The following is a 12093-nucleotide window of genomic DNA, read 5'->3' on the forward strand; positions in this document are numbered from 1 at the left end:
ATTTGTTTTTTCTTTTATGTTTCATACTTTGTAGAGTATTTAAGAAATCTTTACCAGACACAAGACCACTAGGGTTTCCTCTTATATTTTCTTCTAGAAGGGGTATAGTCTTAGCTCTTACATTTAGGGTTATGATCCATTTTGGGTTAATTTTACACATGGTATGAAGTATCAAAATCATTTATTTTTTTAACTTGATAACAAACTTTTAACTTTGTATTTTTTTAACTGGTTACTTAATTTTTCCAGCATTAATTATTTTAAAAATTGTCATTTCTTCACTGCCTTACCTTGGAACTTTTGTTGAAAATCAGTCCATTTCTGACCACTTTTTTCTGCTGCACTGACCTGTATGTCTCTATATATGTTAATATGAAACTGTCTTGATTACAGTAACTTTGCAATAAATCTTAAAATTTATCAGTTTAGGTTTATGCCCTCTGACCTTATTTTTTTTTCTCAAAGTTGTTGTTTTGTGTGTATATGTATGTATGTGTGTGGCTAGTCTTAGTTTTGTATTTTAATATAATTTTTTAAATTAGTTAATCCATTTCTACAGTACACCTGCTGAGCTTTGATTGGGTTACTGTTGAATCCATACACTAATTTGAGGATGGTTGACATCTTAACAGCATCGCGTTTTCTGATCCATGAATGCCGTACACCTCTTTATTTAATAGGTCTTTATTTCTCTCAGCACTGTTTTGTTTTCAGTGGTATTTGCACTTCTTTTGTCAAATTTAACTCCATGCATTTAATCTGTTTTGATAAGATCATAAGTGATTTTATTTTTTTTATTTCAATTTCTTTTTTCCTTGCTAATATGTGGAAATAACAATATATTTTTATCAACCTGTATCTTGGAAGCTTGGCAAACTCACTTATTAGTACTAGTGGCTTTTTTTTTTTTTCTGGTAGAGTCCTTAGAATTTTATGTGTAGATGATCATGTCATGAACAAATCTGGCAATTTTACTTTAACTTTCCCAATATGTATGCTTTTTATGTCTTCCCTTTGCCATGCTGCATTAGCTAGAATTTCCAATACAGCACTGAATGAAAGTGATGAGAACAACAGCAAGAGCCAAAGTGGTGAGAGCAGACATCCTTGCCTCATTCCTGAAATTAAGGGAAAGCATTCAACCTTCTGCCATTAGCTACGTTCCTTAAAAATTTCTTGCAGGTGCTCTTTCTCAGGTTGAGAAATTTCTTCTAATTTTAATTTGCTGAGAATATTTGCAGGTATGACATGTTAGATTTTGTGAAATGGGTTTCCTGCATTTATTGTTGTGATCATATGTCTTTTCTCCTTTATTCTGCCAATATGATGAATTACATTGATTTTCAAATGTTAAATCAACTCTGCAATTCCTTCATAAACCCCATTTAGCCATGATATATTATCCTTTCTGTATATTGTTGGATTAGATATGCTCAATTTTTAAAAGAAAATTTGCATCTATGTTCATGAGGGATAATACCCCGTAGCTATCTTATAATATCATTTTCTGGTTTTGGTATCAGGGTAATGCTGGCTTCGTAGAATGAGTTGGAAAATGTTCCCTCCTCTTTAGTTTTTTGGAAGGGTTTCTGTAGAATTAATTTTGCTTCTGTCTTCAATGCTTGGTGGAATTCTCCAGTTAAGCCATATGGGCCTGGGATTTTCTCTGTGAGAAAGTTTTTAACTACAAATTCAATTTCTTTAATAGATATGAGCCTAGGCCATTCAGATTATCTATTTTGTTTTTAGTGAACTCTGAAAATTTGTGTCTTCTAAGTAATTTCTTCATTTCATCTAAGTTACTGAATTTATTCGTATAAAGTTGTTCATAACAGTCCCTCATTATTATTACTGTTTGCCTGTAGGATTTGTAGTGATGTCTCTCCTTGCTCTTATTTATCATACTGGTACTTTGTTTCTTCTATTTCTTCTTCCAGATCTGCCTGGCTAGAGATTTATCAACTTGATACATCTTTTCAAATACCTCGCTTTTGGTTTGGTTGATCTTCTCTATCACTTTTCTTCTCCCTATTTCATTTACTTGTTATTATCTTTATTATTCCTTGTCTCTTGCTTACTTTGAGTTAAGTTTTCTCTTCTTTTTCTCATTTCCTAAGGCGGAAGCTAAGGTCATTGTTTCAAGAACATTCTTATTGGCCAGAGGTGGTCAGTGCTATAACTTTCATGGTAAGCACTTTTAGCTGCATCTTACACATTTGGACCTGTCATGTTTTAATTTTTATTCATTTCAAAATTCCTTCCAATAGTCTTCATGATTTCTTCTTTGGCATGTGTTACTTAGAAATGCATTATGTAGTTTCCACATATTTAAGGGATTTTTTTCAGATGTCTTTCAGGTATTGATTTCTAATTTCATTGTGGCCAGAGAATATTCCTTGTATGACTTGAATTTTTATAAATTTATTTTATTTTTTGGTCCCAGAATAAGATCTACCTTGATAAATGTTTGTGTGCACTTGAAAAGTAGATATTCTTCTGCAGTTAGGTAGGATATTCTATAGATCCCAATTTAGGTCAAATTGGCTTTTAGTATTGTTCAGGATTTATCCTTACAGATTTTCTGTGTACTTGGTCTATCAGTTATTAAGAGAAGTTTCTGAAGTCTCCAACTATAGTTGTTATGTTATGTCTTCTTGATGAATAGACTCCTTTATCATCATTAAATGATTCTCTTAATCCGTGGTAATACTCTTTGCTTCGAAACCTACTTTGATATTAATATAGCTGCTCCAGCTTTCTTCTGATTATTCTTAGGGTAATGTATTGTGTTTCCATCCTTTACTCTTAATTTATCTATGTCTTTTTAATAAAAGTGGGTTTATTTTAGACAGTATGTAGTTTGTTTCTGCGCTTTTAGTCAATCAGACAATCTGTGCCTTTTATTTGAAGTGTTTAGAGCATTTACATTTAATGTGATTATTGATATAATTGAATTTAAATCTATTATATTGTTTTTTTCTACGTGTCTCATATGCTCTTTGTTCTTTTCTTCCTGACTTCCTTTGGATAAATTGAGTGATTTTTTTATTATTTCAATTTATATGCTCTATTGGCTTATTCACTCTACCTCTCTTTTTTTAAATGGAAGTTGCTTTAGGGCTTATAGTATAAAGATTTTTTTTTTTAAACTATAAGGAAACTATAGTCACCTGAATTCCATTTGTTTTAATTTTAAAGCTTATTCCTGTTTTGGATTATATTTTTTATGTAATGAATGACATGATATCTCAAAAGCTTAAAGTATATGCTTCTCACACTTTAAATGACTAATGCAGGGGCACGTGGATGGCTCAGGCTGCTAAGCATCCAACTTTTGGTTTCTGCTCATGTAATGATCTCGTGGAGGTGGGATCGGGCCTCACATCAGACTCTGCACTCAGTGCAGAATCTGCTTGGGATTCTATCCCTCTCCCTTTGTCCCTCCCCCACTGCATGTGTACACTCTGTCTCTAAAACAGAGAAATAGAATTGTCAAAAATAAATAAATATATAATTGACTGATGATGGATTTTTTGAAAATTTATTTTTTAAAAGTATAAGTACACTTTAAAAGTATACTTTATTACAGTCTATCTTCAAGTAATATTAGAACTCTTCACATATAGTGTAACAATCTTACAAGGCTGTACTTCTGTTTCTCCCTTTCCAGCCTCCATGCTAACTGCCGTCATGCCATTATATCTACTTGTCTTTTAAGCCCTTCAGTGTATTGTGATTATGTTTACTTGAAAGAGTCAAGTATCTTTTAAACAAAATTTTTTAGATAAGAGAAAATGTCTTTTGTATTTACCCAATAATTACCATTTCCGGTACTCATTTTTTTGGGGGGGGGGTATACAGCCAGATTTTTGTTACTGTTTGTTTTCTGCTCAAAGCACTTTATCATTTCTTGTAGTAAAGGTCTGTTGGTGAAGAATTTCTTCAGCTTTTGTATGTCTGAAAAAGTCCTTTTTTTTTTTTTACCCTTATTTTTGAAAGGTATTTCCTTTTCTGGGGAATAACTCTAGATTGGCAGTTTTTAAACTTTCAGATGTTGCTGCACTGTCTCCTGGCATGCATTGTTTCTGATGAGAAATTGGCCCTCATACTTATATTTGTTCCTCTGTACATAATGTGTCCTTCTTCCCCACTCCAGCTGCTTTTAAAGTTTTCTCTTTATCACTGATTCTATGATGTACCTTGCTGTAGTTTTATTCATACTTCTTGTATTTGGGGTTCATTTAGCTTCTTGTATTTTGGGGTTTCTAGTCTTCACCAAATTTGGGAAAATTTCAGTAATTACCTCTTCAAATATTTTTCTTCCCCACCTGCCTCTCCTTTAGGGACTCCAGTTAATGCATATGAGACTGTTTGAGCATTTCCCACTGCTCACTAATGCTCTTCAGCTTTTTTCTCATCTTTTTACCCTGTTTTCTTTTGGATGGCTTCAATTCCTATTTAGTCTTCAAGTGCACTAAATTTTTGTTCTGTAGTGTGTAATCCTAGACCTCATTTTTTTTATTTCTGCCAATTCAATTTGTGTCTTTTATTTTATTTTATTTTTTTTTAAAGATTTTATTTATTTATGTGACATAGAGACAGCCAGCGAGAGAGGGAACACAGCAGGCGAGTGAGAGAGGAAGAAGCAGGCTCCCAGCAGAGGAGCCCGATGTGGGACTCGATCCCGGCACGCCGGGATCACGCCCTGAGCCGAAGGCAGATGCTTTAACGACTGCGCTACCCAGGCGCCCCTAATTTGTGTCTTTTAGATATATTCCACATATCTTTTCAACATGCTTATGTTCTCCTCTACCCTTCTAACACACAAAATCTTGTTATAATAACTACTTAATACTTTTTTTATCAGCTCTATTATCTGTGTTATTTCTGCGTATGTTTCTACTGATTGCCCCCCCATTATGAGTCATATTTTTCCTGTTACTTTGTATTCTTAATAATCTTTTGATTGGGGAGAGAATTATACATTTTATTTTGTTGAGTGTTGGATATTTTTTATATTCCTTTACACACTCTTCAGCTTTGTTCTTGGAAGCCATTATGTTTCTTGGAAATAGCTCAATCCTTTTGACCCTTACTTATAAGCTTTGTTAGACAAGACCAGAATGGCCATTAGCATAGGACTAATTTTCTTGAGGCAGTATCCTTCTGCGTATTCTTCCTGATGTCGTGTGTATTACAAGGTTTCTCTGCTTTGGTGAGCACACTAGCTATTTCTAGCTTCAGAGATAGTTCTGCATTTCCTTTCTGGTGACTCTTTCCAGGCCTCGCATGTACATGCTGACAGGCACTCAGCTGAAGTCTCCTGGGGGCCCCTCTGAAGAACTTTAAATCTCTCTCTTCCTGCAACTTGCTTCTCTTCTGTAGCTCCTTCTTCTCTCAAATGCTGCCCTGAAGTTCTCGCCTCCTTGGCCTCCCTGGATTCTCAGGTCCATCTGCTCATGTGAGGCAGAACCCCAGGCTCTTTTTGGGCTTCCCTTCCTGCTGTGTGGCCTGGAAATGTAGGAAGCTAGGGGCAACCAGAAGGCACATCTCATTTGTTCCCATCTTGCAGGGATCACTGTCCTGTGCTGTCTGTTGTCCTACATCTGAAAATTATTTTTATCTTCTTTTTAAAGTTGTTTTGTCTGGTTGCCATTTAATGTGGAAGGGTAAGTCGGAGCCCTGTGACTGTGTTGTGGTCAGAAGCAGAAGTTCTACATATGCATTTTTTTATTGTGATAAAATACATATAAAATCTACCACTTTGGGACGCCTGGGTGGCTCAGTGGGTAAAGCGTCTGCCCTCGGCTCAGGTCATGATCCCAGGGTCCTGGGATCGAGTCCCACATCAAGTTCCTTGCTCAGTGGGGAGCCTGCTTCTCTCTCTCCTTCTGCTGCTCCCCCTGCTTGTGCTCTCTCTCACTGTCAAATAAATAAATAAAATCTTTAAAAAATAATAATAGAAAAATAAAAAATAAATAAGAAAATAAAACCTACCACCTTAACCATTTTTAAGTGCACAGTTCAATGACATGAAGCACCTTCGCATCGTTGTGCAGCCCTCACCACCATCCATCTCTGGAACTTTCTTTCATCTTCCCAAACTGGGACTCTGTCTCCACTAAACACTAACTCCCCACTACCCCCTCCCCCATCCCCTGACACCCACATCCTACTTTTTGTCTCTGTGAACTTGACTCCTCTACCTCATGTAAGTGGAATCATAAAATGTTTGTGTTTCTGTGGCTGGCTGATGTCACTCAGCATAATGTCCTCAAGGTTCATCCACGGTGTAGGACATGTGCGTCAGAATCTCCTTTTCACGTGTCAGCTGAGTAGTAGTGCGTCGTATGGTTTATCCATTCATCTACGAGTTTGTTTGGGTGGTTCCTGTCTTCCATCTACTGTGAGTGAGGCTGCTGTGAATATGGTGTGCAAATCCCTATTTGAGTCCTGTGTTCAGTGTTTTGGGACGTATATCCAGAAATGGGATTGCTGGATCGTGTGGTAATTCTGTTCAATTATTTGACAAGCCACCAGGCTCTTTCACGGCAGTGGCACCATTTTCAATCCCCACCAGCAACGCACAGAGTTCCAGTTTCTCCACATCCTCACCAACACCTGTTATTTGGTGTTTGTTTTTTACAGTAACTGTCATCTTGGGTGTGAGGCGCACCACACACTGGCCGCCTGTAAACTTTTGTCTGCAAACATGAAAGAATGGCCTCTCAGTTAAGCAGGCCAGGAGGCTGACGGTCAGGGTGCTCTTCCAGGGTCAGGGCAACGCAGCTGAGTTCAGCACCCTACGTGACTTTCAACTTAGTGAACTGCAGACTCTCAGTGGCCGCCTCCATCTTCGGCACCTGTCACAGCGCCCAGCAAGCCCTGAGTACTCTGTCAGTGTTGCTTGGTGGGAGGAACGGTAGTGGAAAGAGCAGGCAGCTCTTGAGGACTGTGTTGTCCAGTGTGTGGCCATGACAAAGGACACGGGCGGGAAAGGGGTGGCTTCCCAGGGCCTTCAACATGAAACTCAGGATCTTGGTCTTTCTTCTAGGAACTATGGAGGTGGTTAAGTAGGGGTCCATCTGGCTAGACGTGTGTGGTTCAGAAGCCACTCTGGCTACAGCAGTTTGGAGGGTTTTCAAGGAGAGACCCGAGGAGACCGGCGAGGGCACGAGGAGCAGACAATCAGGCAGGCTCCGTGGCGATGTGTGGGAGAATGGGAGAGCTTCCTGTTCACGGCGGCCGGGCCCGGGGCCCTGGAGAGCCTGTCTCCTTGCGCACAGCAGGTGCAGGAAACGCAGTCCGTGCTCGGAAACTCACAGATTATACGAAAACAGACCAACGTGTGAGAGGGGAGAGGAGCCTGTCTCAGCCTGGGCAGAGAGCTCCGGTTTCTAGAATCTGTGAAGGTGTTAAAAGGAATTTCTCAGAAAGTATAGTTGCTCATCTTAGGAGCTCAGCAAATGAGGAGGATGAGATTATCTCTGCTGCTGGAAATGTGTTCGTCGGGTCTCGGGTTTCCCTGTGTCCTCTCCCCATAGGAAAATGACAGCTTGACACCGTAGAAGATATGAAGTCGAAACAGAGGAGATTTCCACTTGTCTTTCACTGCGGTGCTAATGGCTTCTTCTGTTCTCAGACTTGTGTCTGCCTCTGGGTAATTGGCAAAGACGGATGTGCCATCTAGCATAAAAAATTAAAAACACTTGAAGTAAATGTGAGTTGTAAGTCTGTAATTATTATTTAAATGAAATAAACCTTCCAATTTCAGAAACTGATCATTTTTGGATCCACTCGGCAATGCATAACACGTATAGCTTTAGGTTGGTGGATTTTTTTTTTTTTAAAGGATAGTCAAGTTCAGAGAAGGGAGCTGGAAAAGAGAAGATCACGTTGGTGGGAAAACTTGCAGCCCCCCCCCCGTTGGTTTCTGTCTCAGGGCATTTTACATAATTAAAGGGAGCTCTGTGACAAATGGCACCCCCAGCACACCCATGACAGGCATCTCTGCATCGCCCGGGGGGATGAGTCGGCTCGTCTGGGATGCTTACGTGGCCCTGTTCCCTCCTTCTATCTGTTCTCTCTCTCCCATCCAGCTCCCGCCTCCCACCCTCCCTCTCCCCCTCTTCCCCCTTAAGATCCCACTTACCTATTGCTTCATTCTTCTGGAATTATTTCTACCACTTACGAGGACTGGTAGTCATGTTCTCATAGCAATGACAGATGTCCAAACCACTTCCTCCTTGGAGAGTTCCGCTGCTTTTGAGAAAAGGCCCCTGGGTGTTTGGAGCAGGCGTCCGGGGAGCGGTGAGAGCAGATAGCACCGTCATTTCTAATGTGTTTTTGTGACGTTCCCACTGGGAGACAGGGAGTTCTGTTTGAGAAAAAAAAAAAGGCTTAAAGCAATGCCATGAGCGCTGATGGAGCCTTTACTTATAATTGAATGAGCAGTCCTAATTTTATAAAATACAGTCATTAGAAGCCCAGCGTTGGAATCTCCTGTGTATCCCAAAGCAGAGCTAAAGTATAACAAACCTACTTGACCCCTCTCAAACAAGCGGAGACCAGAAAGTTCTGCGGAAAACATTTACTGGGGAAAAAAAAATTTTTGAATATTGGGAAATGCGACTCAGTTCACTGTCCCTACAGAAGAAGCATCCCTTTAGGGAAGAGACCTCACGGGATTTGCAAGGCCACGTTAAGGGGGCACGCTTGATTCCCACATGGAAAACGCGGGCTGAGCCCTGGACGTCTCTGGTTCAGGGACACCTATGTCCCTTAAGGAGCAGGTGTGGGACAGACACGGGGGCCGGTGGTGTGCCCTGGGAGTCAGAGGACCAAGGTCCTAGAAGTGGGAAGTCGGGGCTGTGGAGAGGAGCCAGAACCACATGAGAGGGTGTCCAATCTTCCCATGTACGGGGCTCTTAAACCCATAACTTCCTCCCACCACCTTGCCTTCTGTGTGGTCCTTTCTTTGGACCAAACTGATGAACGATTTATTTTAGGAATTTATTAGGTATTTATGAATGCCATGTTAGCCCTGGGCAAGTGGCGGTGAACAGGGGAAAGCAAACGTGCCACGTGATGGGGCTTACCTTCCCACGCTAGAAACACCCGACGCACCACGGGGTAACAGTGAATGACTCTGTCTCGCTTGTCCGTGGTCACCTGCAGGAGAGGGCTGGGACAGCCTGGGTTGAGGGACTTGACCCCTTCCCCGGGGAGTCTGCGTGTGAATAGGGTGTGTGGCAGGGAGTGGTGTTCCTGGCAGATGGCACGGCCCGTGGGGACCCCCGAGGCAGGGACGAGAGGCTGGGGTGGAGGCACTGGCTGTGGCTAGGGCAGGAGGGCAGAGCGCGGAGCCGTGCCTGCAGGCACAGCTCCGCGGATGGTACCTTCGGACGAGTTGAACAGTTTTGCCTGCAGGGTCGGGAAATGCCTGGGAATAGGGTCGCGTGGCCCAGGGCACAGGACCCTTCGACCAGCAGCCACGGGCTGGCCCCTGTCTCTGGCCACTCCTCACTCTGTGCCGTGCCCGTTGGAGGTCTCTCTCCGGGAGGGGACATCTCACTCCGATGAGGAGTCGCAGTGTCTTCTTCGTCCCTGGCATCTGTCCCCGATGCGCCATCTGCCCTGCACAGCAAGCCCACGTCTTTCTTCTGGTGCTTCCTTCTCTACTTCTTGTTTGGACCGCGCGTGGAGGAGGTCACCGTGAGCCGGGAGCTGTGTGGAAGGAAGGGGGCTTGGGGAGTCAGTCTCTGGGCTCTCGTGTCCCCTCTCCTGGGCGCTCTTTGCTCGGGATGCTCGTCTTTGCTTTCCGGACCCATCCCTCCAGATGGAGTCTGTCCTTCCCAACAAAGAGAGGGGGGCTCAGCGTCACTCCTTTCTGCACAGGTGACCCCTGCCCCAGCAGGCTGGAAATGGGGGTGAGATTTTACACAGACCCTGGGAATCGCCTTATGTTACTTAATATTAAAAAATATATAAAATCCTGCAAGCAAACTGGACAAAGATGTTGATGAAACCCGTTTTCTTCTCAAAGCATTATCAGTGACACGCCATATGGTTTTTGCCAAATCATTTGGCTGTTGCAAGATTTTCTATTCCCAATTGTAAAAGTGAGCTAATAGAATTTGCCACCCCACCGGGATATCACAAGCACTAATCAGAATGTCTATAAATGCCTTTGAACTCCTTGGGAAAAACACTCCGCCAAAATACCAAGTGAAATTTATATAAATGTCGTCCTAACCCCGGATCTTCGTTTTCAAAGTGGGAATTTAGGGCTTACGTGGACACATTTATTATAGTCCTCACAGAAATTACACAAGACTGGATGCCCTGAGTTTTAATTTTTTCTTTAAACAAGAGCATGAAATATTCTAGGCTGAGGCTCAGGAAAATTTTCAAACATAAGCCCCGTTACCAAACAGAGCTTTGTAGGAGGCTTTCCGGGCGCCGGGGTCCGCACTCTGCACCACAGGCCCTGTGGCCCTACTGTAGTTCTGGTCCCCTTGAGCCAGTGGCAAGATGGCCTGGTCTGTCATCCCTGAATCTTTGGGCTGTGCTGAGCTGTAATGCTCAGGCATTCCTTTTTCCTTTCCGGGGTGGGGCGCATGGAGAATCAAGGAAAAATTTCTACAGACAGATCTGCAACGGTTCACCCTTTAGGAAGACCCATGACTGTTTATTTGACTCCCTGATACAGCTTAATTATACTTAAGTCCATGTGTTTACTTCGCAGATCTCCAAAAAGAGTAGAAAAGATCTAGCAACCCCAAATTAGTTTAGGAACCAGCATGTCCCTTGCTTTAAGGAACACAGTAAACATTTCAGAAGAGCATGCCAGCTCATTATCCAGCTCTCTCTCCAGTGACTTCAGAGAGAACAGCGGTAGTTAAGCAATGTTTGCCAAAAGCAAATCTGGGGACGGGTGTTGATTTTAAAAGAGAAGGAACGAAGAGCTCGCTGCTCCCCTGCAGGTTTCCCCGGCACGGCAGCGTGGAGGCGAAGGCCGCATCTGTAGACTTCATGAGGGACGGCGGCCCATCCTTGACCTCCCTGCTGCTGGGGGTCCCTGATAGTTGAGTAAGCTGCCGTGTGATGGGTCAGGATCTTCCCCGAGAGATGAGACACAGCGCCCCAAGACGGGGACAGAAGAATGCATAAACACTCTTTATTTGCCCTCAGTGGGTTCTCACCCCCGAACCTGGATGGTTGGCCCCGAGCTCAGGAATTCAGGTCCCATAAGGAGTGAGTATGGCTGTGCTTTTCACCATGACATCCCCCTGCCCCAAAATACACCCTCTTGAATATTCTGGCAGAACGTAATGAGCACATCCTATGGCTGTTGCAGGTTCGGTGTTTGTTTAACAGAAATAACTATTTTGTCATACGCATCTGGATACGGAGTGCAAAAAATAAGCATTAGCACCCCCCCCAATAAAAGACCCTACAACCGAAAAATTGTACAAAGGCCGTTCAAAGTCTGCCCCATTTCTTTCTAGGGTTCCCAATCTTGTTCTTTCTTCCACCCTGGGCAGTCAGAAGACAGGAGCAGCTGACCAGCCATCTCTCTCCCTACCTCCTGGTGATATTTGAAAATCTTCATTTTGTTTTATAGGTCACAGGTCAGCCCATCCATGTGGATTCTTGTAATTGCACAGGACGTGCTTTGTGTGGGCCGATTACATCTTTTCTTTCAGACCCAAAGGGAGCCATTCATTATTAGGACGGCGCTGGTGCCTAAAGCTGACCTGCACTGTGTGAAGGCAGATCGCCCGTGAGAGCCCCTGGCGTTACTTTATTCCTGGAATCTTAATTATAAGGCAGGGCCAGGACGGCCGTATTAAGTAGCCTCCATTCACCCCGGCCCGCGGCCCAGTGCGAGGGTGCCCGGAAGGCTTGATGGCAGAGAACCATTGATGCGGAAGCGAGGTGAGAAACCCATCCCTTGCCTTGAGACCTTTGCAAACTGCTTCCCCTCTTGCAGGTCCCGTTTTCCTTCTCTGCCAGAGGTCAACGGGAAGTGAGGTCTCAGGTGCACCCCAGACCTGGGTCCATCTTAGCTTCCCCACGTACTAGAGGACA

The 12093-nt window shown here is 42.9% G+C and overlaps 1 protein-coding gene across 1 annotated transcript in view; it reads left to right on the forward strand.

Moving 5' to 3' along the window:
• Nucleotides 1–12093, forward strand: part of LOC123001951 (uncharacterized) — a 209371-nt gene that overhangs the window by 141674 nt on the left and 55604 nt on the right. The gene's annotated exons all lie outside the window — the stretch shown is intronic.

Source organism: Ursus arctos, unplaced genomic scaffold (genome assembly GCF_023065955.2).
Source record: "Ursus arctos isolate Adak ecotype North America unplaced genomic scaffold, UrsArc2.0 scaffold_25, whole genome shotgun sequence".
Taxonomy (NCBI): Eukaryota; Metazoa; Chordata; class Mammalia; order Carnivora; family Ursidae; genus Ursus; species Ursus arctos.